At 38.1% G+C, this 27408-nt stretch overlaps 2 protein-coding genes and 1 long non-coding RNA gene across 3 annotated transcripts in view; 2 read left to right on the forward strand and 1 right to left on the reverse strand.

Annotated features, from left to right (window-relative positions):
- LOC138170641 (uncharacterized) overlaps positions 1-19199 on the reverse strand; it is a 61932-nt gene extending 42733 nt beyond the window's left edge. Inside the window, exon 1 of the long non-coding RNA XR_011170698.1 lies at positions 18801-19199. This is a non-coding gene — a long non-coding RNA (uncharacterized lncRNA). The remainder of the gene's footprint in view (positions 1-18800) is intronic.
- KCNB2 (potassium voltage-gated channel subfamily B member 2) overlaps positions 1-27408 on the forward strand; it is a 504596-nt gene that overhangs the window by 445767 nt on the left and 31421 nt on the right. The gene's annotated exons all lie outside the window — the stretch shown is intronic.
- TERF1 (telomeric repeat binding factor 1) overlaps positions 1-27408 on the forward strand; it is a 207246-nt gene that overhangs the window by 22036 nt on the left and 157802 nt on the right. The window lies entirely within an intron of this gene.

Consider the following 27408-nt stretch of genomic DNA (forward strand, 5'->3'; position numbering starts at 1 on the left):
TGTATGTATATATACACATATACACATATTTGTATCTAATGGTAGCCATCTCTAGGATGTGGAGAGAGGGGGAAGAAATAAGGGGGATAAAAGAAATTTACATGATAACTTTATTATATACTCAAAAGGAATAGCAAGTTGTACATAACAGATTTGCAGTTTCATGTGCAATCATCTGGTTTTTTATTATACTATGTTAAGGAAATGCATATTTTATTCCATAAATATGAAATTTAAAAAATGTAAATAGTCCCTGTATGCAATGACCTTACATTTTATCTGGGGAAATAACATGTACATATAAAAAAAGATATTAAAGTCTCTCAAAGATCTTAAGAAGATTGTATTATTGTTATGCATTCCTTGTCTATATAAACAAAAGTGCACTGTACCCAGGGTATGATCACCTAAATCCATAAACCTAGGGGTTATCCTAGTCTCATGGCATAAGATATTAACATGGAATCCTTAGATAGCAAGAATGACTCTGGGGTAGGGGTGGCCAGGTGGCGCAGGGAGTAGGAGCACCGGCCCCAGAGTCGGGAGACCCAGGATCAGTTCCAGCCTCAGATACTTAACACTCACACAAAATAACTGGCCGTGTAACCTTGAGCAAGCTACTTAACCCCGATTGCTTAAAAAAAAAAAAAAGAATGACCGTGAGGTAGCCAGAGACTGCTAGACAAACTCTTCTCCTGATAATATCAGACAATCCCACACTGGAGCTATGTGATTCAACTGTGACAAGGCCTTCCACCAACATGGAGCCAAAAAGCTATTCAATTTGTTTCCTTCCACTCTCTATGATGCCTGTGCTATATTGTCACATAGCATTAGTGTTTGTCTGTTGCCCTACATATACTTTAGCCACCTCTCCCTTTTCTCTTTCTCTCTGTTTCTGTCTCTCACACACATATCATTGTTGTTGTTGATGATGATGAATCAATATAATTAAAAGCAAAAGTCTGGAACTGTACCTCATACTCTTTGTTTTCTACTGAAGAACATTCAAAAACTCTGCCTTAATTCCTTAAGTCTTTGGATTGTTTCCTTTTTTTTTTTTATTCTTAAGCCTCTTACTGCGGGAAGGGAAGTTGAGCCATGTAATATACTTTCATTTTTTTAACTATATATCTCCAAATAAATGTATAAAACCTTCCCTAGTGAATATTTGGAACCTTCTAATTAATCCAGTGATTAGATTAAGTCAAACACAATAAACAACTTCATCATCTGGAAAAAGTATTTACTTAAAATAGCTTTTTTACAATCAAAATGTTCAATAGGTCAAAAAAAGATGTTGAAGAGCATTAAAGCTACGAATTTCAAATAAGCTATTTCATTTTAGGGGAAAATCATTTCCTGTCTTGGAGCAGAAGCTGAAATCAACGAGGTGGAGCCAAGATAGAGAATTGCATTGTAAGAGAGTGACTCACAATGTTTTGACTTTTTAAAGTATATCTTTCCAGACAGCCAAGACTGCCTTGTCATTTGATTGCTTTCTAATTAATGTTGAGTTTTCTATAACAATATCACTCTCATTCCACTAGAACTACCTGTCATGACCTGATTCCACCTGTCCTTGAAGCATGTGTGGGACAATCATGATGGGGGCTTTTATGATTACAAAGAGAATTTTGTTCATATCTTGACCCCTTATAGGACAATCAGTCTTACCATACAAATGTTTCCATTAATAGTAGAGAAGCAAATCAATGTTTGTTTGCTTAGAAATAAAAATAGGTACTTGGCTGATAAGTATGTGTTCCTTGCTACTTTTATTTACAAAGAATTAACTAACCGTGAAGTATCCTTGATAAAAACACCCAACCTGCAATCTTCAGAAGCTATTTTAAAAAATCATTCTTTTAAAAAGAAAACAACATTGTACTTTTGACAATAGATGCAGAAAATGTAATATAGATCCAGTCACTTTACACCTCTGGGCCTCAATTTCCTCATCGACAAAATAAGGGGGTTGGACTTAGGTCTATTCCAGCTATAATGTTCTTTTGAATAACACCAGATGCAAAGTCACTCCAAAGGCCAAGTTATGCCCTTCAGTGTATACATCATTCAAAGTCCCCGTAAGCTCCTTGCATATTTTAAGATGGAGAATTTGGCCAAGAGGTATAGAAAGAAATAATTTGACTAACTGGATGTTCACAGACATAAAATCATATCTACGTTTTTGAATGCCCCAAAGTCAGAACATGCCAAAAGGGAAATTATAGGACATTATTAACTCACTATTGTTGTACATGTCATATATCATATTTAGATTTAGTACTTAATGTGGTCATTCTAAACCATTTATATCTAACATGTATATATTACACATAATATATATCTAATAATACATATATATCAATAGTTGTTAGAGATGGAAGGCACTTCATCTTCTAATTTCATGTGAAAGGTGTACCCCAAAAAGTCTCTCCCACCTGAAAAGAACACTGACACTGAACCCCCAGAAAACTTCCTGATACAAGGCAACCCCACCAACAATTCAACTCAATTCAGCAAACATTTTTGAATTACATGAAAAGCAAAGGCATACTGGTGTGGTGGATAGAGTGCTAGGCTTGGAGGCCACAAGGCCTGGTTTCAAGTCCCCCTTTTGAACACTATATTGTACATGACTCTAGGTAAACTACTAAACCTTCTGTGTTTTAGGGGTAACTCCCCAGTAGGTATTTACTAAGTCATGTACCTTCTAGTGCCCTGCATTAGAGGAAGTAATTTCCACACCATGAGTTCCCTATCCTGAATAATCACATATCCCTCCCTCACATGAAAAGTACCATGTTAGGTACTAGCAATAAATTTCCTTGTATGTGGGCTGATCTGACTCTGGCTTTGGCATGAGGTCATGAAGTAAGTTGGCTAAAAGTACCTTTTTGCTACAGCTGGGCTACACATTTTCCTGCTAGCTTAAGAATGCCTGAAAGTCAATGCCATGTTGCTAGACATGGGTCGCCAATTACTGTGTGAATTCTTTTCATTAAAATAATGAAGAAGGGAGAGGAAACTGAAATAAAGTTTTATGAATGTAGAAAATTGGTTTTGCATAAATTTTATGGTTCAGCAGGTAACAAAAAGACTTCAAGGACTGAATTTGGATGCCCATTCGAACTTTTTATCACACATTGTCAGGCGTTGGCAAATGAAAAGAAAAATAACAGTTATTGAGTTATTTCCTATAGAGGAAACTTTCTGAAGGTGCCATCTAGGCAGAATATGTTTATTCTATTCTCAAGGTTTTTTAGAAAAGACATTCTTCTGTATATAGCATCTATAGCAATTTTTTGTATTACATAGGTATTCACTTGGAGAATTCTTTTTTACATTTACTGCATTATAAGGTGCCTATTGAGCAGAAATTCTAACAATGTTGTATATTCCTTGGCACCATTTCAGGGGCATCCTCTTTCTTATTTTATTTTTTATTTTGAACTTACACACAAAAATTACACATAGCAAAACACAAAAGAAGATTAAGTATAAAATCTCAGTTTCATACCTCTTATTTTTATCTATATGATAAGTTCTACACATTACTTTTAAAACTGCCCTTCTCATATAGGTTTTCCAGTACCTTCTCAATGGCTATTGTGGGATCCATGAATTTAGAACCAAATTCACCTTCATTGGCATACCAGCGTAGGAGATTCTGGGAATATATATATATTCCTTTATTGTGAGGAAACATAGTTTTAATACTTGTATGGTCAAGTCAACTGACCTTTACCCAGAACCAAAAGGTGAAAACATGATTTTTCAGTCCCATTAAATATCTACTACCTGGTATGAGGATCTCAATAGATGAGAAGACTTGAGGCACCAAATGGTGACACATTGTATACTGTACCTACTGTACCAGCTTGAACTACATACAAAGCCCACTGTTCTTTCTGTCATTCCACAACATCTTTTAGAGAAGCCCTTTAAAAGTGTTAAGCAGGAGGGGGCCCGAGCCAAGATGGAGGAGTACAAACAGGACTTCTGAGCTGCTCTGGCTCCCACCACCTCCAATACATGTGAAAAATTCTCTAAACAAATTTTAGAGCTACAGAATCCACAAACTGACAGAGAGAAACAAATCTCCTGCTGAAAGCAGCCCAGCAGGCTGACAGGAAGGGTCTCTGTCACCAGACTGGGAGCCAAGCGCAATCCCCCATGAACCCCGGTTCTGGCCCCAGGGCAGCCATGAACAGTGGCAGCCAGACCAGACTTCAGGAGAGTAAATCACCAGGAGCTGTGGTAGTTTCCAAACTTCTCAACCCATAAAAACCAAAGACAAAGTAAAAGGTCCGTCAGGAACTCTGTTGAAAGTGACAGAGGTACAATGGCTACATCTACTTCTGTGTGTCTGCTTCCAGAGCTCCTGGTCTGCAGATTGTAGGGAGAACAAGTGAGCATTCAGAGGATAATTGCTCTTGCTTTGATCTACTTGGATCTAGATCTCAGTCTTGGGTTGTGGTCCTGGGGTGTGTGGCCAGTTTGCCAGAGCTTGTGGAGGCTGTAGAGAGGGTGCCGTCCTAATAGCTCTGGCAGCTGTGAAAACCCCAGTGATTTGGGACAAAGCCTTCTCCATTCTGAAAGCAGAGTTCTACCATGGCAAGGAGCTTAAAAGTCAAGTAATTGACTGGCAACATGAGAAAGCAGAGGGAATGCAATCCTACCATAGATTCCTTTTTGGGGGACAAAAAGGATAAAAGCATGGAATGGGAGAAATACAATGAAGTCAGAACTCCTGCATCAAAAGCTCACAAGAAAAATATGAATTGGTTATAGCCATGGATGACCTCAAGAAGGATTTTGAAAATCAAGTAAGAGAAGTAGATGAAAAATTGGGAAGAGAAATGAGAATGATGCATGAAAATCAAGAAATATGAGTTAACAGCCTGACAGAAGAAAATTACACCTTAAAAAATAGACTAACTCAAATGGCAAAAGAGGCCCAAAAAGCCAATGAGGAAAAGAATGCATTAAAAAGCCAAATTTGCCAGATGGAGAAAGAATTTCAAAAACTCACTGAAGAGAATAATTCCTGCAAAATTAGATTGGAGCAAATGGAAACTAACGAGTTTATGAGAAATCAAGATACTATAAAACAGATTGAAATAAATGAAAAAATAGAAGGCAATGTGAAATATCTCATTGGAAAACCACTGACCTGGAAAATAGATCCAGGAGAGATAATTTTAAAATAATGGGGCTTCCTGAAAGCCATGATCAAAAAGAGAGCTTAGACACCATCTTTCAAGACATTATCAAGCAAAATTGCTTTGATATTCCAGAACTAGAGGGTAAAATAGAAATTGAAAGAATTTCTGATTCCCTCTTGAAAAAGATCCCAAAAAGAAAATGACTAGGAATATTATAGCCAAATTCCAGAGTTCCCTGGTCAAAGAGAAAATACTGCAAGCAGTCAGAAAGAAATAATTTGAGTACTGTGGAAACACAATCAGGATAACACAAGACGTAGCAGCTTCTACATTAAGTGACAGAAGGGCTTGGAATATGATACTCCAGAGGTCAAAGGAGCTAGGATTAAAACCAAGAATCACTTACTCAGAAAAACTGAGTATAATGCTTCAGGGAAAAATATGGTCATTCAGTGAAATAGAAGATTTTCGAGCATTCTTTTTTTTTTCATTTTTCAAATGCTTTATTAACTTCTGATTTATATCATTCATTTCTGCCAGATTTTGAGTTACAAATTTTCTCCCCATTTTTCCCCTACCCACCACCCCAAAATAGCAGTCCCACAGGATATCCCCTCCTCCAATCTGCTCTCTCCCATATTTTCTCCCATACCCCTTTTGACTTTTCCAGTAGGGCATGATGGATCTGTATGCCCCAGTGCCTGTATATCTTATTTCCCAATTACATGTAAAATAGTATTAATAATAGTATATATATAAACATTTGATTTTAAAACTTTGAATGCCAGATTCATTGCCTTCCTGCCTTGTCACCCACCCTTACTGCAGTTCAGTATAGGTTGTACATGTGTAGCTAATGCAAAACAATAACATAGTAGATATATTGTAAAAGACTGACTATATTTGCCTCCCTCCTATCCCACCTCCCACTTGTTCTATTCTCTACTTTGATCCCATCCCTTTTCAAAAGTGGATGCTTCCAACTTCCCTCCACCCCAGCCTTCCCTCCCCTTCTGATCCCCTTCCCCCCTATTCTCCTGTAGGGTGAGATACCCTATTTAGTGTGTATTTCATTCCCTCCCCAAGCCAAATTCAGTGAGAAGGAAGTTGACCCATTCCCTTTTTTCTTTCCTATTCTTCCCCTCCATTGTAACCATTTTCCCTTCCCTCTTCTTTATGAGATAGTTTGCCCCATTCTGTCTCTCCCCATCTCCTCTTATTATATTCCTTTCTCACCTCTTAATTTCACCTTTTAAGTATCATCCCTTCATGTTAAATATACCTGTCAACATATATACACACATTCATATATGTATTCATATGCCCATATACCCTCATATATAGACATATATATATATACTTCTATTTCCTTCAACTATTTTCATACTGACAAAAGTTTCATCAGTTACAATTATTGTTTTTCCATGTAAGAATGTTAATAGTTCAACTTTGATAAGTTCTTTATGATTTCTTTTCCCCATTTACCTTCTCATACTTCTCTTCCTTCTTGTATTTGAATGTGAAATTTTCTATTCAACTCTGGTTTTTTCTTCAAGAATGCTTGAAAGTTCTCTATTCCACTGAATGATCATATTTTCCCCTGAAATACGATACTCAGTTTTGCTGGATAGGTGATTCTTGGTTTTAATCCCAGCTCCTTTGACCTCCAGAATATCATATTCCAAGCCCTTTTTCCCTCAGTGTAGAAGCTGCCAGATCCTGGGTTATCCTGATTGTGTTTCCACAATATTCAAATTGTTTCTTCCTGGTTTCTTGTAATATTCTTTCCTTAATCTGGGAATTCCAGAACCTGGCTATAATATTCCTAGGAGGTTTTTTTGGGGGATCTTTTTCAGGAGGTGATTGGTGGACTCTTTCAACCTCTATTTTTGCCCTCTGGTTCTAAAACATCAGGGTAGTTTTCTTTGAGAACTTCCTGAAGGATGATTTCTAGGTCCTTACTTTGATCATGGCTTTCAGGTAGTCCAATAATTTTTAAATTATCTCTCCTGGATCTATTTTCCAGGTCGGTGGTTTTTCCCATGAGATATTTCACATTGCCTTCTATTCTTTCATTTGTTTGGATCTGTTTAACAGCATCTTGATTTCTCATAAAGTCATTAGCTTCCATTTGCTCCAATCTAATTCTGAAGCAATGATTCTCCTCATTGAGCTTTTGAGATTCTTTTTCCAACTGGCAAATTTGGCTTTTTAAGGCATTCTTCTTCTCATTGCCTTTTTGAGCCTCTTTTGCCATTTGAGTTAGTCTTATTTTTTAAGGTGTTATTTTCCTCAGTCAGGCTGTTGACTCTCATTTCATAATTTTCTTGCATCATTCTCATTTCTCTTCCCAATTTTTCATCCACTTCTCTTATGTGCTTCTTAAGGTCCTCTATGGCCTGTAACCAGCTTATATTTTCCTTTGAAGCTTTTGGTGCAGGAGTTCTGACTTCACTGTCTTCCTCCTATTTCATGTTTTGCTCCTTTTTGTCCCCAAAATAGGAGTCTAATGTTGGAATCTCCTGTCTGCTTTGTTTCCTTTGCCTGGTCATGTTGCCCCTCAGTCACTTGCCCACTGGGCTTTTTGTCACAGTAGTACTCTGCCACCAGACAGGGAGCCTTCATCCCAAATGCTCGGGTTTTCTCAGCTGCCAGAGGTTTACATGGGTTCCCTCTCTTTGGCCTCCACACTCTCTGACAAGCTGGACACACACCCCAGGACCTCCACCCTAGATGGCAATACAAATCCAAGCAGGTTAAAGCAAGAGCAATTACCCCTCATACTGGTCGTTTGGTCCCCCTGCACTCTGCAGGCCAGGAGCTGAAGCTGCCACGTGGGGCTGGCTGGCTGTGCCAGTGTCTCAGCAGCTTCTCACCCCGGGGGCAAAAACCGATGCATTCCCACTTACTGGGTCCCAAAGTCCAAACTGCAGTGACTTCTCACTTTGTCCTTTGCATCTATGTGTTGATAATTCTGGAAATGGCCACAGATGCTGCTGATCTGGAGTCCCTCTTGTCAGCAGCTGGTCAGACCCACCTGGGGCTTAAACCTCCGGCTCACCTGTGCTCAGCTTCCAGAGCGCTGCACTGGCCTGCCCGGCTGTCCTTGGTGGGAGGTTAGGTTCTCTGTGTCATTTTGTGGGTTCTGCAGCTCTGAAGTTTGTTCAGAGTCCCTTTTTTTACATTGATTGGGGAAGGTGAAAGCCGGAGCCTCTCGGAGGTCATGCTTCTATTCTACCATCTTGACTCCACCCCCCTTTTCAAGCATTCTTGATGAAAAAAGCAGAACAGAACAGATAATTTGACTTTCAAATACAAGAAGGAAGAGAAGCATGAGAAGGTAAACAGGAAAAAGAAATCATAAGGAATTTATTAAAGTTTAACTATTTACATTCCTAAATGGAAAAATCATAATTGTAACATGTAAGACTTTACTCAGTATGAGGATAGTTGAAGGGAATATATGTGTGTGTATGTATACATATATGTATACTTACATATATGTATGTATAGGAGGGTGTATTTGGGTATAAATCTATATGTGAGGTTGTGCATATATATATGCACATGTATACATAGACAGAGGGCACAGAATGAGTTGAATATGAAGGGATTAAAAATAAAATTAAGAGGTGAGAGAAGAATATATTGGGAGAAGGAGAAAGGGAGAGATAGATTAGGGTAAATTATCTCATATGAAAGAGACAAGAGAAAACTGTTGCAATGGAGGGGAAAAGCAGGAAGGTGAAAGGGAATGGGTCAACCTTACTCTCATTGAATTTGGCTTAAGGAGGGAATAACATACACACTTAATTGGGTATCTTACCCTACAGGAAAGTAGGGGGGAAGGGGTTAAGAGGGAGGAGGATAGAAGGTTGGGCAGATTTGGGGAGAGAGTAGTTAGAAGCAAACACTTTTGAAAAGGGACAGGGTCAAAGGAGAAAGTAGAAAAAGTGGTGGGCTGGATAGGATGGAAGGAATTATAGTTAGTCTTTCACAATATAACTACTATGTAAATGTTTTGCATAATTATACCTGTACAACCTATATTGAATTGCTTATCTTCCCAGTGGGTGTGGGTGAGGAAGAAAGAAGGGAAAAAATCTGGAACTCAAAGTTTTAAAAACAATTTTTTTAATGTTTTTTTTTTATATGCAACTGGGAAATAAGATATACAGGAACTGGGGTATAGAAATCCATCTTGCAGTACTAGAAAGTTAGGGAGGGATGGGAGAGGATATAGGAGAGAACAGATTAGGAGAAGGGCTATTCAGTACACTCCTTATTTGGGGGAGGGGGATAGGGGAAAAATGTGGAGAAAAATTTGTAACTCAAAATCTTGTGGAAATGAATGTTGAAAACTAAAAATAAATAAATAAATGGGGGGGAGGGGAGGACAGAGTGTAAAGCAGTGTATCTTACTAAAATGATCATTGGGCTTAAAGGCAGAAGACCTGGACTAAAAGCCTAGCTTGGCCACTTATTAATAGCTACGTGATCTTGAACAGGTTTCCTTATCTACAAAATAGGGATTCCCATATTATTGTAATGTTTGCAGTATCTACTTTGTTGTGAAGTTGAAATGAGAGAACAGGCACAGAGTGCTTTGTGACTGAAAAGTTCTATATAAATGAGAGTTAATATTAGCCTTTTAATTATTCATGATATCTTGATTCTTTTGAATCTTTGGGATCTAGAGTTTTCCATTCATCCAAACTGAAGAGCTTCTGACTTTGAATCTGAGTTTGAGTGAAATTTCCTAACATGCTGTGTTCCCAGAAATTCATCCTCTATTCATTTTTTTTTTTAAGTTTTCTATAGCGGGGGGGGGGGGGGACATGGAGCCAAGATGGCAGAATGGAAGCAGTAACTTTTCTAAGCTCCTCCATGAATCCCATCACTAAACTTTAAAAAGTGAATCTGAGAGACCGCACCCCCCCGTAGCATGGCTTCTTCACCTCCACTCCCCAAGAAGAACTCCGAGTACTGGGAGGTCCAGTACTGGGACAAGTGCTACCAGCACGCACTGGACACCGCCCCCTACTAGTGGTTCGGCAAATTCGAGGCCTTCCGGGACCTTTTGGAGCCTGAGCTGCAACTGGAAGACGGGATCCTAGTGCTTGGTGAGTAGAGTGCTGACCCCTCAGGGCCGGTTCATCTCGCTGACAGGGACTGCTCCCCACTTCCGTGTCCAGCACTACGCCCAGACCGACTATGGTTGGTCTCTTCGCCATGCATCCTACGGCAGTGGGTTCCATTTCTATTTCTACCTCATGCACAAGGGGGGTGAGCTGAGTCCAGCACAGCAAGCCTTGGGGGCCCGGCTGCATGCCCCCCCAAGCCCCCCACCTTCACCATGCTTTCTTCAAGAATCTGACAAGGAAGACTTCCTCAGTGCCATGGAGCTCTAAGGACTGATTCTGGTTCAAAGTGACTGTGGGTGCCGCCTTGGAAACTAAAAATCCTGACTGAATTGGGGTCTCTCACAGGAACATCAGTCAACAATCCCAGAGGGGGCTTCCAAGCAGTAGCTGCTTGCCTATTCTTGGACTTTTCTCTCAGTTTTTTCAAGATTGCCCACTGCACACCATATCCCTTCTAGTGATCACTGGCCTCTCTCTGGGTCAAGTCCCTCTCTCAGCAATACTTCTGCATCCTCAACATGGAAGAAAGCAGAGGAGGTCCCTGGGAATGGCAACCTGGGTCACAAGTCATTCCTTAAACTGCCCTTTCCAGCAGGGCTTAAGGGACAGGGTTCAGGAGACTTGGGGTCAGGCTTTAATCTGACCTTTGGCACCTCCTGGCTGTCAGTCCTCCATATGCTCATCTGTAAAATGGGGATGGGAATACTGTAGTCCCTACTTCACAGGGTTGTTGTGAGGCTCAAATTAAGATCATGTCTGGAAATCCCTTGGGGAAAAAAAAAGTGAATCTGAATGGATTTTGGAGTGTCAGAGAAGGAGAAGGGGAAGGCAAGAAAATCCATTGGAGCTTATTATAGTGAGCAAGAACAACCAAATACAGAAGAGAACATGGACTCTCTTCTCACACCTGAGACCACAGAAGGAAATACCAACTGGTCTCAATCCCAAAAAGCACTCTTGGAGGAGCTCAAGAAAGATTCTAAAACCCAAATTAGAGAGGTAGAAGATAAATTTAAATCTACAATGACCTAATTGGAAAAAAGTCTCACTGAAGAAAACAAATCCTTAAAAAGTAAAATTAGTGAATTGGAGAAAATATATCCCTAAGAAAGGAACTTCAAAAACTAACTGAAGAGAATAATTCAGTAAAAATTAGAATCATTCAAAATGAAGCTCAGGACTCTATGATGCACCAAGTAGTCAATCAAACAAAACATGAAGATTGAAAAATTGGAAGAAAGTGTAAAATATCTCACTGGAAAAACAACTGACCTGGAGAACAGATCCAGGAGAGATAACTTAAGAATTATTGGTCTACCAGAAAGCCATAATGAAAAAAGCAGCCTGGACAACATCCCCCAAGAAATTATCAAAGAAAACTGTCCTGAAGTCCTAGAATCCGACGGTAAAATAGTCATTGAAAGAATTCACCAATCTCCTCCTGAAAGAGATCCCAAATTGAAAACTCCACAAAATATTGTAGCCAAATTCCAGAATTACAAGATTAAGGAGAAAATACTGCAAGCAGCCAAAAAGAAACAATTCAAATATCGTGGAACTACAGTCAGGATCACACAGGACCTAGCAGCTTCTACATTGAAAGACTGGAGGGATTGGAATTTGATATTTCATAAGGCAAAAGAGCTAGGACTGCAACCAAGGATTAACTACCCGGCAAAACTGAGCATAATCTCTCAGGCAAGGAGATGGTGATTTAATAAAACAAGGGACTTCCAGACTTTCCTGATGAAAAAGCCAGAGCTCAATGGAAAATTTGATCTCCAATTAAAAGTTTTTTATGAAGCACGACATCCAAACCTTAACATAAAGTGACTTAAAGAATACAATAATGTGGCTATTGGATTTTTACCCATCCTTTCAAAGCCAATTCCAACAGAATTTTTTGAGAGGAAGCCTTACCTGATCCTCTAGTTGGTAATTCTTCAGGGGCATTTTATGTGTTTCTTTAAGGATGGCAAAACACAATAGATAGACAGACAGACAGACAGATAGATACATACATACATATGTAGGTACATACGTAGATACATATGTAGATACCTAGATGCATAAATACATACATAGATATATGCATAGATAGATACATAGATGATAGATAGATAAATAGATAGATATAAGGTAGATACACACATATATCCACAAAAACACATATACACACATATATGTATATATATGTATGTATTTTATTACCCCATTCAGACATCACAATTCTCTTGTGAAATATATACAACATAAAGGCAGTATTATTTCCATTTTATAGATCAGGAAACTGAGGTTCAGAAAAGTTATATGACTTGCCCATGGTCATACAGCTTGTGTCAATGATCAGATTCAAAACCAGGGCTCTCTTTTTAATTATGTTGTATTTTTCAACCAGCCAAAATCTGCCTTCCTTTCCATTCAACCACCCTTCAATTGATAATAAAAAAAAAAAAACCAAAATTGCCGTTACAAATAGAAATGGACAATCAAAACAAATTTCTACATTGGCCATTACACACACACACACACACACACACACACGCATGCATGCACATGCACAGGCATACACATATTTATGTGTATAGCCACATATGCATATATGTGTGTGTATATATATGTGTGTATATCTTTCTGCGCTCTGAGTCCTTCCCCTCTCTATCAGAAGGTGGACAGCATATTTCATCATTAGTCTTCCAGAACTGTAGTTGGTCATTACACTGATCAGAGTTCTTAATTTATTCCAAGTCACCTGTCTTTGCAATATTGCTGTTACTGAATCAATTTTTCTCCCTCCGCATTATATATACAGACATTTGAAAATTGAAAAATTCTTTACTTACATTATCTCATTTTACTGTCACAACAATAGTGTTTGGCAGATTCTATAATTATTATAATGCCCATTTTATAGGTGAAAATACCAAGGCTCATGGAGGTTATGTGATTACATTGTTTGTACCCAGGGTAGGATTTGGTTATTTCTGCTTTTAACTGCAACATTCAGTCCACTATATTGAATTTGCATGTCATATGACCTGACTAGATTGTGAGTTCCATGTGGGTTGGGACCATGTTTTACATGACTTCACTCTCTCCTTGCTCCCCTCCCCACCCCCAAACAGTTATCATGGCTTTATACACTATGACATTTTTAAAATTAATTTTTTAGTTTCAAGTTCTTTCCTTCCCTCTAGCTCTTTCCTCACTTATTGAAAATACAAGCAATGTAATTTCAATTTTACATGTGAAGTCATGCAAAACATATTACTATATTAACCACATTGAAAAAAATAGCAAGGAAATTTAAAGCGAAAAAAGTATGCTTCAATCTGCATTCAGAGTTCATCAGTTCTCTCTCTGAAGCTGGATAGCATTTTTCATCAGAAGTCTTTTGAAATGCACAGTAGACATTTAATAAATGGTTGTTGAAGTGAATTGAAGTCTGGGTTGGGGGTGATGTGCTCTAAGACTTCAGAAGATAGCTGTATCCTTTATTTGGCAGTCAAGGGGTGGAGAAAAAATAGACACAGCAACAGAGAGAGAAGTGAAACAGAGACTAATTGCATAAAAATACATACAATATTTAAAATATTTTCTCTTCAAAATTATCTTTCAAACAGCAAGGCCCAACCAAATCTGTTTCACTAAAGCATCATCTCCTTAATTAACACATAGTAAAGTGAGGATAGATTTTTCTCTCTCTTTCCATCCCAAAATGTACAACATAATTCAATAATAAGAACACTAAATTTGGAATCAAAGGACATACCTAAAAGATTGTAGGCAATTCACTAAACTTTTCTGGAGCACAATTTCTTCATGTATGAAAGGAAGAGGTTTAACTAGATGACATCTGAGTTCCTTTTCAGTTCTAAATCTATGACTCTTTGGTAAAGTTGAAATGTTTCTATTGAAATCCATCCTCATTGCATTAGAGTGAGCATATAGGGAAGGGTCAGAGAATTGAAGAAATTTTGGGAAAGGAGTTACAGACCCTTTAAATTACTATTAAAGGTTGTAACATTGAAATATTCAGGCTGCCATATGTACTGAGAGGCCAAGACAGCAAAATATTATAAAGAAACTTGGCAAAACCCAAGCCTGATACAGAGGAAAACTGGGGCAAAAATAAGATATCATTAGCTCCCTTAAACCTTGGGGCCCACAATCACTGGAAAGTATGACCAAATTCAAAATCTAAGTGAATGTGAGGTGGTATAGAAAATGAGAATGTTTTCTATTGTTTAAGTAGCCATTTTAAAAAAAAAATACTTTTAACATGTACTTCTTAAAGAACTCTTTAACTTTTTTTGAGGACTAGCATGAAAGAACAGAGACATCTACTGGTTGGAAAAGTATATACTTCAAAGATTTTTAGTTTCAAGCCCAATCTATATCTTTATAATTTATAGTTTGTGCAAGGTATACATAAGTTATAATTTATTATCCTAATAATAACGATTCTTATTAGCTAATATACATAACATATACATAATATGACTAGAGATAGAGACTGGACCTATGATTTCATTAATAAAGAGAATTTTCAGATGAGGAAACTCCTTCCACCAAAGCAAGTCTTCACCTTTTCTGAAACTTACTGTCTTAAAGAGTTACACTGAGCACAGAGAGTGTAGGTGACTTACCCAGGGTTACCCAGCCAAGATGTGTCAGAAGTATGTTTGGAACCCAAGGTTTTTCTACCTCAGAGGTCAGTTCTGTCTCCACTCTCTGTTTTGCCTTTACTGCCAAACATCAAAGGTCTTGGAATAGGGAATATTTTCCTTGGAAATATTTAATATTAAAATGGTAAAAAACAATTTCAACAAATGCTTATAAAGCACCAACAATGTAGAAAGCACTGTGACAAGCACCAATGATGGAAATATAATAACAAAATAATCTTTGACCTCAAGAATCTTATACTCTCCAAGGGGAAACAACTTATACATAAATAAGATGATGCAAAATTTAGGTGGAATAAAGACAAAAAAAACACACAAGAAAACTTCAAGTAATTGGGCACTAACAACTAGAGGAGTGAGGATAGGGTTCACAGAGGAAGTAGCTTTTGAGCTAAATCTGAAATGACCCTAATGATTTGAAGAAGCAGTTGTGAGTAGATGGTGTGTCCTAGGAATGGTGAAACAGCCTGTACAAAGGGGCAGAGGCAAGAAATGGAATGTTTTGTGTGAGAAACAGCAAATGGGCCAGTTTGGTTAGAACATAGAATACATGAGGAAAGGGGGAGATTAAATCAGTTTGGAAAGATAGGTCAGAGCCAGGTAGTAAAGGGCTTTAAAAGTCAAGCAAGAATTTGAAGGTTATCCTAAAGGCAATAGATTTCCATTAAATCTTCTTCACCAGGGTAGTGACATGGCCAGACTTGGCTTTAGGAATATCAGAATAGCAGCTGTGTGAAAGAATTGTAGAAGAGAGAAACTAAAGTCAGGAAAGCCTAGTCAGCAGCAGTACAGATTAGATGCATGAGGACCTGAACTAGAGTGATTATTCTGTAAGTGAACAGAAAAGTATGGATGGGAGAGATTTTTGAGAAAGAATCAGGAACTCTGGGTGACTGATTGAATCTGGAGGAAGGAGGTGACAGGAAGTTATCAGTTCAGGATAACAATAGTTGTAATCTTGGATGGCAACAATGATGGTATTGTCCTCAGTAGAAATAAGGGAAGTCAGGAAAAGAGCTGGATATGGGGAGAAAGATAATTATTCCTTTTTAGGCACATAATGAGTTTTGTGAAATTGAAATTAATACCCTGTTTTATTTTGCATTATTTATTATTGATTGAGAATTGTATCTGATCAGTATATCAATACTTGTGGATCAGATTTGAACTTGATTGTATAGGCCTTGGTGGTAGAGTTTCTAAAAGTTTAACTTCCCTGTTCCTGTGGGGCTACATGCAGTCCCATAGTTCATGAATAGTGATGCAGCAAAAGGCAGTGAGGAATGACCAGACAGGTAAGAAGAGGAGCAAAAAAAAAGAGTAGAGTCATGAAAACCCAAGGAAGACAAAGTATCCAAGAGAAGAGAGACTGGTCATCAGTATCAAAAACTGCAGAGGGGTTAAAAAGGATAAGGAGGGGAAAAGTGCCATTAGACTTAGCAATTGATAACTTTGGAAAGAAAAGTATCAGTTGATGACATGATCAAAATCTAGACTGTAGTAAATAAGGAAGAAAAGAGTAAATAGAATATAGGTTTGGTGTAAGAATAGGTTCTCCCAAATTAAAGCCATTCAAATATGGAATTGGAATAGTTTTGAAAAAGAGTGAGTTCCCCACCTAATATAGTCCTGCAAGCAAAATCTGGCTAACCCCTTTGGGGTTTTATTGTACAAAAGATCTTTGTTCATGTTGGGCTTATACTAAATGAGCTCTGAGGCTCCTTCATCTTTGATTTTTTTTTATTCTGTGTCCTTCCCCTTATGCAGTCTATTGCATTGGACCCATCTTTTTAAAACCAGTTCAAAAACTACTTCTTCAACAAAGCCTTCTATGACTTCCTGAGTCAGTAATGCTCTTTCTTACCTCAGACATATTTTGTTTCTAATTTACTCATCATATATTATTTTATACTTTAGGTATTTGTGTACGTGACATGTCCTTCTTCTCTATTGTAAGTTCCTAAGGGTGAGAACCTTGCTCTGTAAACATTGTATATCCCCACCATCTAGCATGATTTTTGGCCCAGAGAAAGTATTAACATGTGAATTGAATGTAATAGAATGGTGAAAGAGAATTGGGATGATTGGAAGATAAGTGAAATCAGATTAAGGGAGGAGAAAGCACTATGGGAAATAGAGCTAAATTTAGCAGATTTTTGTGAAGTACCTATGGACTCTAAAAGAAGTAAATTACCTAAGTGGCAGTACATAACTGGGGACCAATCTAAAAAATATGGTGGCAATAGAGAAAAATTCAATGGACTTTCATATATTTTTTGAAAGCCAAATTTTCACCTGGGGGGAGGGGTAGTCAAAGAAAAGTTTCCACATATTTACAGCTAAAGTAAGTGAGTTTGTCTAACTGAAAATGTATCATAATGAGTTCATACTAAATTAAACATTTGAATGATAGAAAGGTAATTAATTTATCATGTATGTTAAATTAGGACAGGATAACCTCCAGGGATATTCAAAATAAGAAAATGACATGCACCTATCTTTGTACTGGGATGTATAAGTGAGCACAGATAATTACTCCATGAATATATATGAATTTTGTTCCTATCTTTCATAACTTCATTCGTTCAACAAATATTTTGGTTATGTTGTCATATGCAAAGCATTGCATTAGACATTATGGGGTTTTAAAGATGGAAGAGACATATTCTGTCCTCAGAGAGCCTGAAGTAAAGGAGATGAGATGAAATGTGGATACAAGTAACTATAAATCAGATAGTATATGAAAAGTGTCCTAAAATTGGGGGAAGCTAGGTGGCACAGTGAATAGAGCATTGGCCCTGGAGTCAGAAGGACCTGAGTTCAAATTCCACCTCAGATACTTGACACTTACTAGCTGTGTGACCTTGGGCAAGTCACTTAACCCTAATTACCTTGCCTTCCCCCCTCAAAAAAAAGGAAAAAAAAGAATGACATGCTTTTAATCCAGCCCTTGAGGAAAAAGTATGATTTCCATTAAATCCACATGGTTTTGAGATTCTGCTTAGGACTGAGCTGTCTTGATTGGTGGGTAAGGAAAATATTCCACCTAACTCACTATATTTATATAGCCCCAGATCATAATTAAAATTCCATCAAGTCATCCATAGCACAGCCTAGCCAGCACAGGCATCTTGCTGTCTTTCCTGCTAGTACATGCATACCTTCCCCACACTTTCTTTATCCCATACCCTTCCCAGTTTTTTTCTCAGGAAATAATAATAATTATTTCCATTGCTACTAGAAAGACCATCAGCTACAAGAAAGCCATTGTCTTATGGCTCTACTCAGGATCCCTTGATTATCCTAGATGAAAACTGCTTTCTCTGACCAATACTTTCCTGTAAGTATTGTATCTTTCTATTAGAATATAAACTCCCTGAAGGCAGATAGTCTTATTTTTGTACTTGTATTCCAAGAATCTTAGTGCTTGTCATATAGTGAGCATCTGGTAAATTCTAACTAATTCAAATAGGTAATCTCAGGAAGAGTATATAACATATTAAGAAGCATGTCTCAAGCTCCTAAACCCCAATTATAGTGACCTACAAGTGTAGCAGCAAGCACCCGAGTGTCCCCAGTATGGCTGCCAACACAGGTTCTTAGATCTGCTTTGCTAAAGGAAAGCAACTCAAAATGGGTTAACAAGATTACTTTAATCAATCAAACATAGATCTTTTACCTAGTTCAGGGGGAAAAGGTCAGCACCCTGAACTTCAAAGTTTATAGACAGAGAAACAGATCAAGCAGACAGACTTCCAAACTGTACAACCATTGCATCCATACCAAATCACAGTTACCAGAGAGGGAAGCATCAACATCTGGGTTTTCAAAGCTGGGGGGGTTCTCAACAACAGCTGCCCAGAGTCTCATCTGGTCAAATCACACAACACTTCTCAAAGTGAGCCCCAAAGAAAAGCCTCCCATCAGGGCTTATATAACCTTCTCCTGGCTCAGAGAATGTAACAACCTTCTTGATCCACTGCCCAATCACAAAGTATCTGCTGAAAAACAAGCCTCCCACCACAGGCTCCAGGTGCATTTAAGGGTAAGGGCAGGGAAGATCTTAAAAATTTACATTCCTATAACAACAAGATACTCTGTCCCTTGGTAATTTATCTGTCTTTGAGTTATACAATCAATCAACCAAATGTGAAAACCAGGTATGAATAAGTCTTAGGCATGTCTACTGAATCAGTAAATTCAAAGTGTAAATCAAATGAGAACAAATTAATCTCTCATCTCAATTCTGGAATGAATGAAATGCTTGGAACCATTATAATTAAAGCAGGTGATGCAAGACAGGAAACATTATGATTTGGTTTAAAGAATTAGACATGCCTCTAAATATATGTGAGTGAGGTGGGTGTGTGCATGCATGCATGCATACAAGAAAGTATTCCAGCAGTGAAATGCTAAAACTCTGGACTCACCCAGATGGGCAGAACCCTTGCACCTGTACCAGAGGGGGAGGTGGTAGTGAGCCCAAAAAGAGATCTTTTCCTTCATTTCCCTAGTAAACTTCAAAAAGTTGAAAGATTTGTACTTCCAATCAGCCTTGATAGAAGTGTCCCCAGAGAAGTAGTGGTTTATGGCAATGTCTACACTAAGAGCTAAAAGACAACATGAGGACAAACTAAATCCAATAATTAAAGATAACACTGATCCTTGTTGTGAAGCAGAAATCTAGATGTAAGAGTGCCTTTGTGAGGACTCTGCAAAAGAAGAAAAAGACTTCCATTCAACCAGGTGCTATGGGTAACCCTTTTGACTAGTGTGCTAAGTTTAAGCTCACATTCCCCAGGACTTTGCATGTATTTGTGGGATAGTTTGTCCCAAATTTTGGGGAGAGATTGGTTTTGTACCAGCTGTTGCTATCACAACATCTCAGTAAATACTACTTTCTAAAAGTTATTTAACTCTGACTGGCTAAGTGATATTCAATGGAGAACACATGAGATAAGGACTAATAATGAGACCCCAACCTTTCAGGATTATCCCTAGATCCCTGAAGGGAGAAATCATTGTCCCATAGGGACTCAATCTGCAAGTGCTAGTGGGAGTTGGGGAAGCTGGCCCAGAAGGGTTGTTATACATTACTATTTAGGGAAAATCAAAGACAGAGGGGGAAAGAGCAGAGTATGTTTGGGAAATGGGATGGAGCAGAGGCTATATATGGAGTCAGATTCATGAATACCTGATAGAGCAGTTGATGCTTTATTCAGTAGGCAGTAAAGTGATATGATCAAAGCACTGCTTTAGAAAAATTTGTCTGATGGTCACATGCAGGAAGGAAATGTGAAGGGTGTTGAGAGATAGGATCTGGGATTCCAATTAGATGGCCAGTCAGAAGATAATTATTTAAAATTGTGTGATGGCAATGGGAATTCAGAGGAGGGAACTAATTCAACAGAGATACTAAAGGAAGAACCAACGTGACTTAGTAGTTGTTTGTAATGTGTGAATGAGGGGAGAATGACATTTCAAAGATAACTCTAAGGTGTTGAGCTTAAAGACTGACCAGAACACTGGTGGTACCATTAAAAGGAATTTTTAAAAGTAAAGAGAAGAAACTAGTTTGGAGAAAAATGATGAATTGAGTTGTAGATGTATTGATTTTAAGCTACTAGTAGAATGACCAAATGAAAATATGCAACAGTTTGAGATATGAAACTGGATCTCAGGAATTTGATGAATAATAAAAATGCCCAATTAGAAGCAAAGAATATGCTCTATTTATCACCAGTGTTTCACTGATTCATGCAGTATTTATTCCTTGCCTTTTTGGCATTTTGTCCCTTTTAATGAAACTCTCTTTATAAATAAAGCTATTTTTTTTAAAGCAATTGGGGTTAAGTAACTTGCTCAAGGTCACATGGTCAGCCCGATCCCAAGTCTCCCAACACCGGGGCCAGTGCTCTTACTCACTGCACCACCTGGCCACCCCATAAATAAAGCTATTTAGTATTTTAAAAGTAAATAAATAAATGAAGTATTTGTTAAGTGATTGCTATGTACAAAGTATTGTGCTAAGTCTTGGGTATTTGAATGGAAAAGTAGACAATCCCTACATTCAAGGAGCTCACATTCAAATTGAAGAGATAGCACATATGGAAGGTTTCAGCTGCAAGTTAGATGGAAAGGTCTCATAGTTTTTACAGTGCACCAGAAAAGCAGATGGTACTGCCTTTAGAGGTCTTATAATGTAATTCCCAATGACAAAATCATATCAGGTCCTCATTATGAGACATTTGATAATGCTAAGGACTTTAGTGACAGGAACCTTCTTCTCTGGGTCTCCAAAATATATGGTTATGCAGGAACAGTTGCCAAGATGTATCTCTACAAGAGTTGTTTCTTGAGATGATGACTTGGACACCAAGCTAGAAGAACTGCTATTCCCCAACCTCTTGGGTCCAGCATGCTAGGCTATCTCCATCAGAATCTGAGAGAACATGGTGCTCACGGTGATGATTTGACTTGATTAGTACAGACTGCCTCACTCAGAGTGACTTGTTGCTTCATCTGGGCTGGCTTGCTTGCCCTGTGAGTGGCAATCAATGGGCATTTGGTGGATATGACTGGTCTCTTTTGCACAGTAGACACCCATGAGGAAGGTGACCATTAGGGCTGGACTGGATGCAGGATTGGTGCCATGAAGGAAGTAGCACTGCCACTCCCAGGGTACCATGCAGACCGATGTACAGACAATGTCTGGTGATGGCAGGTGGTCAACAGTTGTTGCTGGTGATGATGATAAAGATTGCCAATGATAGGTGTGGGAGCTTGGCTGTAAGCACTTCTGGTAGTCTAGGAGACACCACTATTCCCAAAGCTTGTAGGTTCTGTCAGATTTCCTTTAGGTTCCAAGGGGAGATGGTGATAACACTGGTTTGATTTGACTAGCCCTCACTGCTTCCTGTCTCAACCTCAGGGTAACTTGTTGCTTCAGAGATGAAATTTCACTAGTTTAACTCTAAACAAAAATTAATATATAATTTATTTGGCTTTCCATTGTACCAAATAATTTTCTGAGTTGTGTTCCTGTTATAATTACGAATTTGTATAACTAGTGCCTCTTTAAGAGAGTTTTAGTTATTCTTTGCTTAGAAAAGCAAAGAACCCTAAAGGAGAAGGTTCTCCTTTATAAATTAACCTGTGTACAGCATATCACAATTAAAAACAAGTCTAGATTTTCATTTGACTATATAAATATTAATGTTCTCATAATGTCATGCTGAAACATTATTTGCTATCCCCATTCTATCTGATGGTATCATAAACTGATGAAGCTATTGGATTCTTGTTCTTTGCCTTTAGCGTGTTTCAAGGAAATCTTTATGATCTTTGAAAAATGTCATCACAGTTCATTTGTAGTTTCTTTGGAAGGACTTGGTTCTGAAAAAAATATCCAAAAAACCTGGGAAGTCTTTTCCCCACTAAATCATTGAGTTTTGTTGTTATAGATTCTTTAAAGAGCTTCCTGAGAGTGGGAACTCTTGCATAGAAGAGATACTCTTTTAGTATTATCTCTTATAAATGTGAGAAATCACATGGCATAGTAGTTAGAAAATGGATGTTGGCACCTAGAAAATCTGGGTTCAAGTCTGAGGCATAGCAGCTATGTAACTGAACTGACCCTGAGTGAATCATCTAATGTTTCACTGCCCTAGATAACTCTCTAAGAATATTAAGTTACAATGAAGATACTGTATTGGTAGGGGGAGTTTCCTCCTCTTGGATTTCACTATTAATCAATAGACAAACATTTATTAAGGGCATACTATGTGCCAGGCACAGTGCATAACACTGGGGACCCAAAAAGGAATCAAAAGACAATCTCTGCTCTCAAAGAGCTCACAGTATAATAGGAGAGTTAACAGACACATGTATACAAAAAACTATATACCAAAAAAATATGAAGTTGTTAACAGAGGGAAGACATTAAAATTAAAAAGGGTTGAGAAAGTTTTCTGGTATAAAATGGGATTTTGGTTGGGACTTCAAGGAAGCTGGGAGAATCAGTAGGGGAAGATGAGAAGTGAGAGCATTCTAGGCATAAGGGACAGCCAAAGACAATGTCCAAAACCAAGAAATGGAGTGTCTTGTTTCTGGAACAGCCAGGAAGTCAGTGTCATTGGATTGCAGATTATGTGATGAGTACTAGGATGTAAAATGACCAGAAAGGTAAGGGGAAACTAGCTTGTGAAGAGCTTTGAATGCCAAACAGAGGATTTTGCATTTGACCCTAGAGGGTATAGTCACTGGAATTTAATGAGGAGGGAAGAAGAGTGTGACATGGTCAGACCCATATTTTAGGAAGATTTTGAAATCTGAGTGAGGATGGATTGGAGTTGGGGACAGACTTATGGCAGACAGATCCACCAGAAGGCTCTTGCAATGACTGAGATGATGAGAATCTACACCAGAGTGATGATAGTGTCAGGAGAAAGAAGGGGACATATTTGAGAGATGTCACTAAGATGGAATTGACAGGCCTTGGAAACAGACTGGATATGTGGGGTGAGAGATGAGAGAAAGTAGAAGATTATTGGGAGATTGAGGGGTTGGAGGATGGTGTTGCTTTCAAATTTAATAGAAAAGATAGGAAGAATAAGGAGAGGGCTTAGGGGAAAGATTGTAAGTTCCATTTTGGATGTGTTGAGTTTAAGATATCTACTGAGCATTTAACCCAAGATGTCTGAAAGGAAAAAAGCTGAAGATGAGAGATCAGATATCAATAGAGAGTTGGGGGCAGGTAGATTTGAGAATTGTCAGCATAGAGGTGGTAATTAGATCCATGGAAGCTGATGAGATCACCAAGTGAAGCATAGGAGAAGAGGGTTCAGGACAGGACCCTATAGGACACCTATAGTTAGAGGGCATGCTTTAGATGAATATCTAACAAAAGGAGACAGAAAAGGAGCAGGTAGGAAGGGAACCATAAGATAATGGCATTGGAAAAACCCAGAGAGAAGACAGTATCAATAAAATCTGATCTGGTCCCTATTCCTTTGATAAATTAATATATATTTAGTGCTGGTTAATTCCACTTTCCATGGTATTTGGGGAGCATAAATCATATAAGAAGGGTCAATGTGATTCCTTTAAACAAAATAGATGAACAATAAGAAAAAGGGACTGAATTTTCATTCAATTATTGGCCAGCTATGCTAACAATCCCGAAAGAACAATGTAAATAGAAGATCAATAGAAGGAAACTGAATTCTGAATAACTCAGTGATGGTCCAGGAGAGTGTTTTCAAATTCAAATATAAATGTGGCTACTAAGCTACACATAAGAATCCCTGTGGCTGCATATTGACTTAGAAAACCACACATGAGCATTATCTACATTCTATTGTATTTTTATTAATTTTGCTAAATGTTTCATAATTACATTTTAACCTAGCTCAGGCTGCACTCAGAAGTATTGTGGGCCTATGTAATTTTGACACCTCTGGTACAGAAGAACAGATTGTAAAGTGTAGTTCCCTCTTTGGGGGATAAGATTATGAGAACTGAATTTTGTAACATTGTCATGATTATTGTATTATGTGTTTTGCTAGATTATTTTTTTGTAAGGAAGGGATCAAAAGTTGGGGAAAAGATAGAAGAATTTCCCAAAATGTAAAAACAGATTGCATAAACAAAACTTGAATTTCCAAAGTCTTCTCTAGTTTTCTACTTAGGAATGCCCTGAATGGAAAGAGATTGAAGAAATTTTGTTCTACATTTTTCATGTCAATTAGATCCCATAAATCACTGAATTTACAGAGATCTAATTGAAAATTTGCATCTTACTTTGTCCTTTACCATTAAGAGTGTTTACAACTAGATTTATTTTAACAATGTGTGTTGTTTAAAAGAGATCATGGAATTTAGAATCTAATCAAAGGTGATTAGCAATCAAGTAAGCAGAACAAAATTTTTAAATAGTGAAAAGACAATAAACCATTCTTTCATCAGTGAAATTGCAAGAAGTGTGCATTTTATAGGGGGGAAAGTATAATTCATGATCTAGTATCTTCTTCCAAGATACATACGAAATAGCCATGTTATAAATGGTCATCTTGGGGTGGCCAGGTGGCACGGGGAGTAAGAGCACCAGCCCCAGTATCGGGATGACCTGGGGGATCGAATCCGGGCTCAGATACTTAGCACCACACCCAGAAATAACTGGCCGTGTAACCTTGAGCAAGTTATTTAACCCCAATTGGTTTAAAAAAAATAAAAAAAGATATGGTCATCTTTCAATATTCTTTGATAACATGTTTAAAATAGGCTTTATTCAAATCACATAGGCTTGAGCAGAGTGTTTTAAAATGGACTGCTGGAACCACCTGATAGCAGACAGAATAATAATTTAAAGACTGATAGCTGCTTTGCTTAGTTATTAAATCTGTGGAATACATCAGCTATAAGGGCTGCTGTTGTTCTATTGATACAGAAGGTGAGGTGATTTTAAATTACTTTTACTTGTATGCTCTCACATAGTGTTTTTTCCCTTTTAGAAAGTGATTATTTTAATAGGAAAAGTTTATTCCTAGGAAACTTTTCTTCTAGACATAAAAATCAACTCATTTTTACTATAAGGGACTTTTTTCTTCATGTAGACTTCTTGAATCTAGTCCAAAGGTTTGGAAGTCACATAAATTTGATAGAAATTAAATACAGAGAAGTTAACAAATAAAAACTCACATTTATGTAGTGCATCTGGATTTGCAAAATTCTGTCCTCATAACACTATGCAGGGGAAGTCCAACTATGCTTATCACCCTTTTATAAATATAATGTAGTTGCTCTGGCACCTACTCAGGGCCAGGACTCTCACATTTTACAGGACCATGAAAGGGTTGGTGAGTTTCTCTTCTCTGACTTGGGCTAGCTATGTTCCAATTTTTAGGCCCAGTGATGAACACTTCATTTCTATTTAACCACTTAATGATGGGTTACATTTTACAAAGGAATATTTACTTCAAAAATATAGCAAGAGTAGACATGCAAAAAATTTCTCCTATAGCTCTGGTTGTAAGTCCCTACCATCTCCTAGACTTCAGTTTCCAGGGATAGGGGATTAAATTCACAGGCTGTTTCAATTCCTATATAGCATTAGTCCCAGGTTCAAGTCCAACACCACAGTATTGATATCCTTGTACCCTGTAGCAGCAAGCACCCCAGCATCCCCAGGGTGGCTGCCAACACAGGTTCTTAGATCTGCTTTGATAGAGGAAAGCAACTCAAAATGGGTTAACAAGCTTACTTTAATCAGTCAAATATATATTGTTTACCTAGTTCAGGGGAAAAAGGTCAGCACCCCAAACTTCAGAGTATACAGACAGAATTATCAAGACAGAGAAACAGATCAAGTAGACAGGTTTCCAAACTGTCCAACCATTACATCCATACCAAATCAACATCTGGGTTTTTCAAAGCCGGGGGGCTCTCAACAATGGCTTCCCAGAGTCTCATCTGATCAAATCACAGAGCACTTCTCAAAGTGAGCCCCAAAACAAAGCCTCAAAGCAGGGTTTATATAACCTTCTCCTGGATCAGAGAATGTAACAACCTTCTGGACCCACTGGCCAATCAAAAAGTATCTACTGAAAAACAAACCTCCCACCCCAGGCTCCAGGTGCACTTTAGCCTAGGGGCAGGGAAGATCTTAAAAATTTACATTCCCATTACATACCCTTGCTCCTGAGGGCTTCACTGCTGGACTTGCTACAACAACCAACCAGATTTCCAAATCCCAATTTTCTGAGCTATCAGGCCAGATCAGAAACTATTCCCTGAATACAGAATTGAAAACAATGAAGAGTAAAGGCCAAAATCCCAGGCCAATTTCTCTGGGTCATATGGCCTAAGGGAGTTGGGGACAATGAAAAGAAGGAAGCTTCATTTAGGTCTTCTCCCTTTACAATATAGTGTCAATTGCTATGAGGGAAGGAATTCTTCGCTTCCTATGTAAATACAGAAAAAGCCCAACAGTGCTCAGTGAGGAAGCTTTTGAAGATGCAGACAGTTACAGCAATGGAACCGATGGAAAGAGGTTGTTCCCTATGTGGTAGACCAACACAGAATTTCCATGCATCGTCTAGTCCTCCAGGCTCCTGAAAGCAGGTCCTCAATATTTTCTGCTTGGGTGACATCATTTTAGGTAATCTGGACATGAACCAAACTCCCCATTATACATATTTGGCAAGTCTGTGAGGCCATATATAAAGCCTAGGACCACTTGCTCCCCTATAGCAGTCCACCTCTTCAGCATTTTGTTGCTCTTGTTGTTATTGAATGCCTACTATCTGCAGGACACTGTGCTAAATTCTTCAAAAGCTTCATAGACAAGTGAGATGGAATTCACTATCCTCAAAGAACTTAGAGTCTTATACTAGAAGATATGACATG

Source organism: Petaurus breviceps, unplaced genomic scaffold (genome assembly GCF_028583685.1).
Source record: "Petaurus breviceps papuanus isolate PSGF00001 unplaced genomic scaffold, PetGlider_PUasm1.0 38, whole genome shotgun sequence".
Taxonomy (NCBI): Eukaryota; Metazoa; Chordata; class Mammalia; order Diprotodontia; family Petauridae; genus Petaurus; species Petaurus breviceps.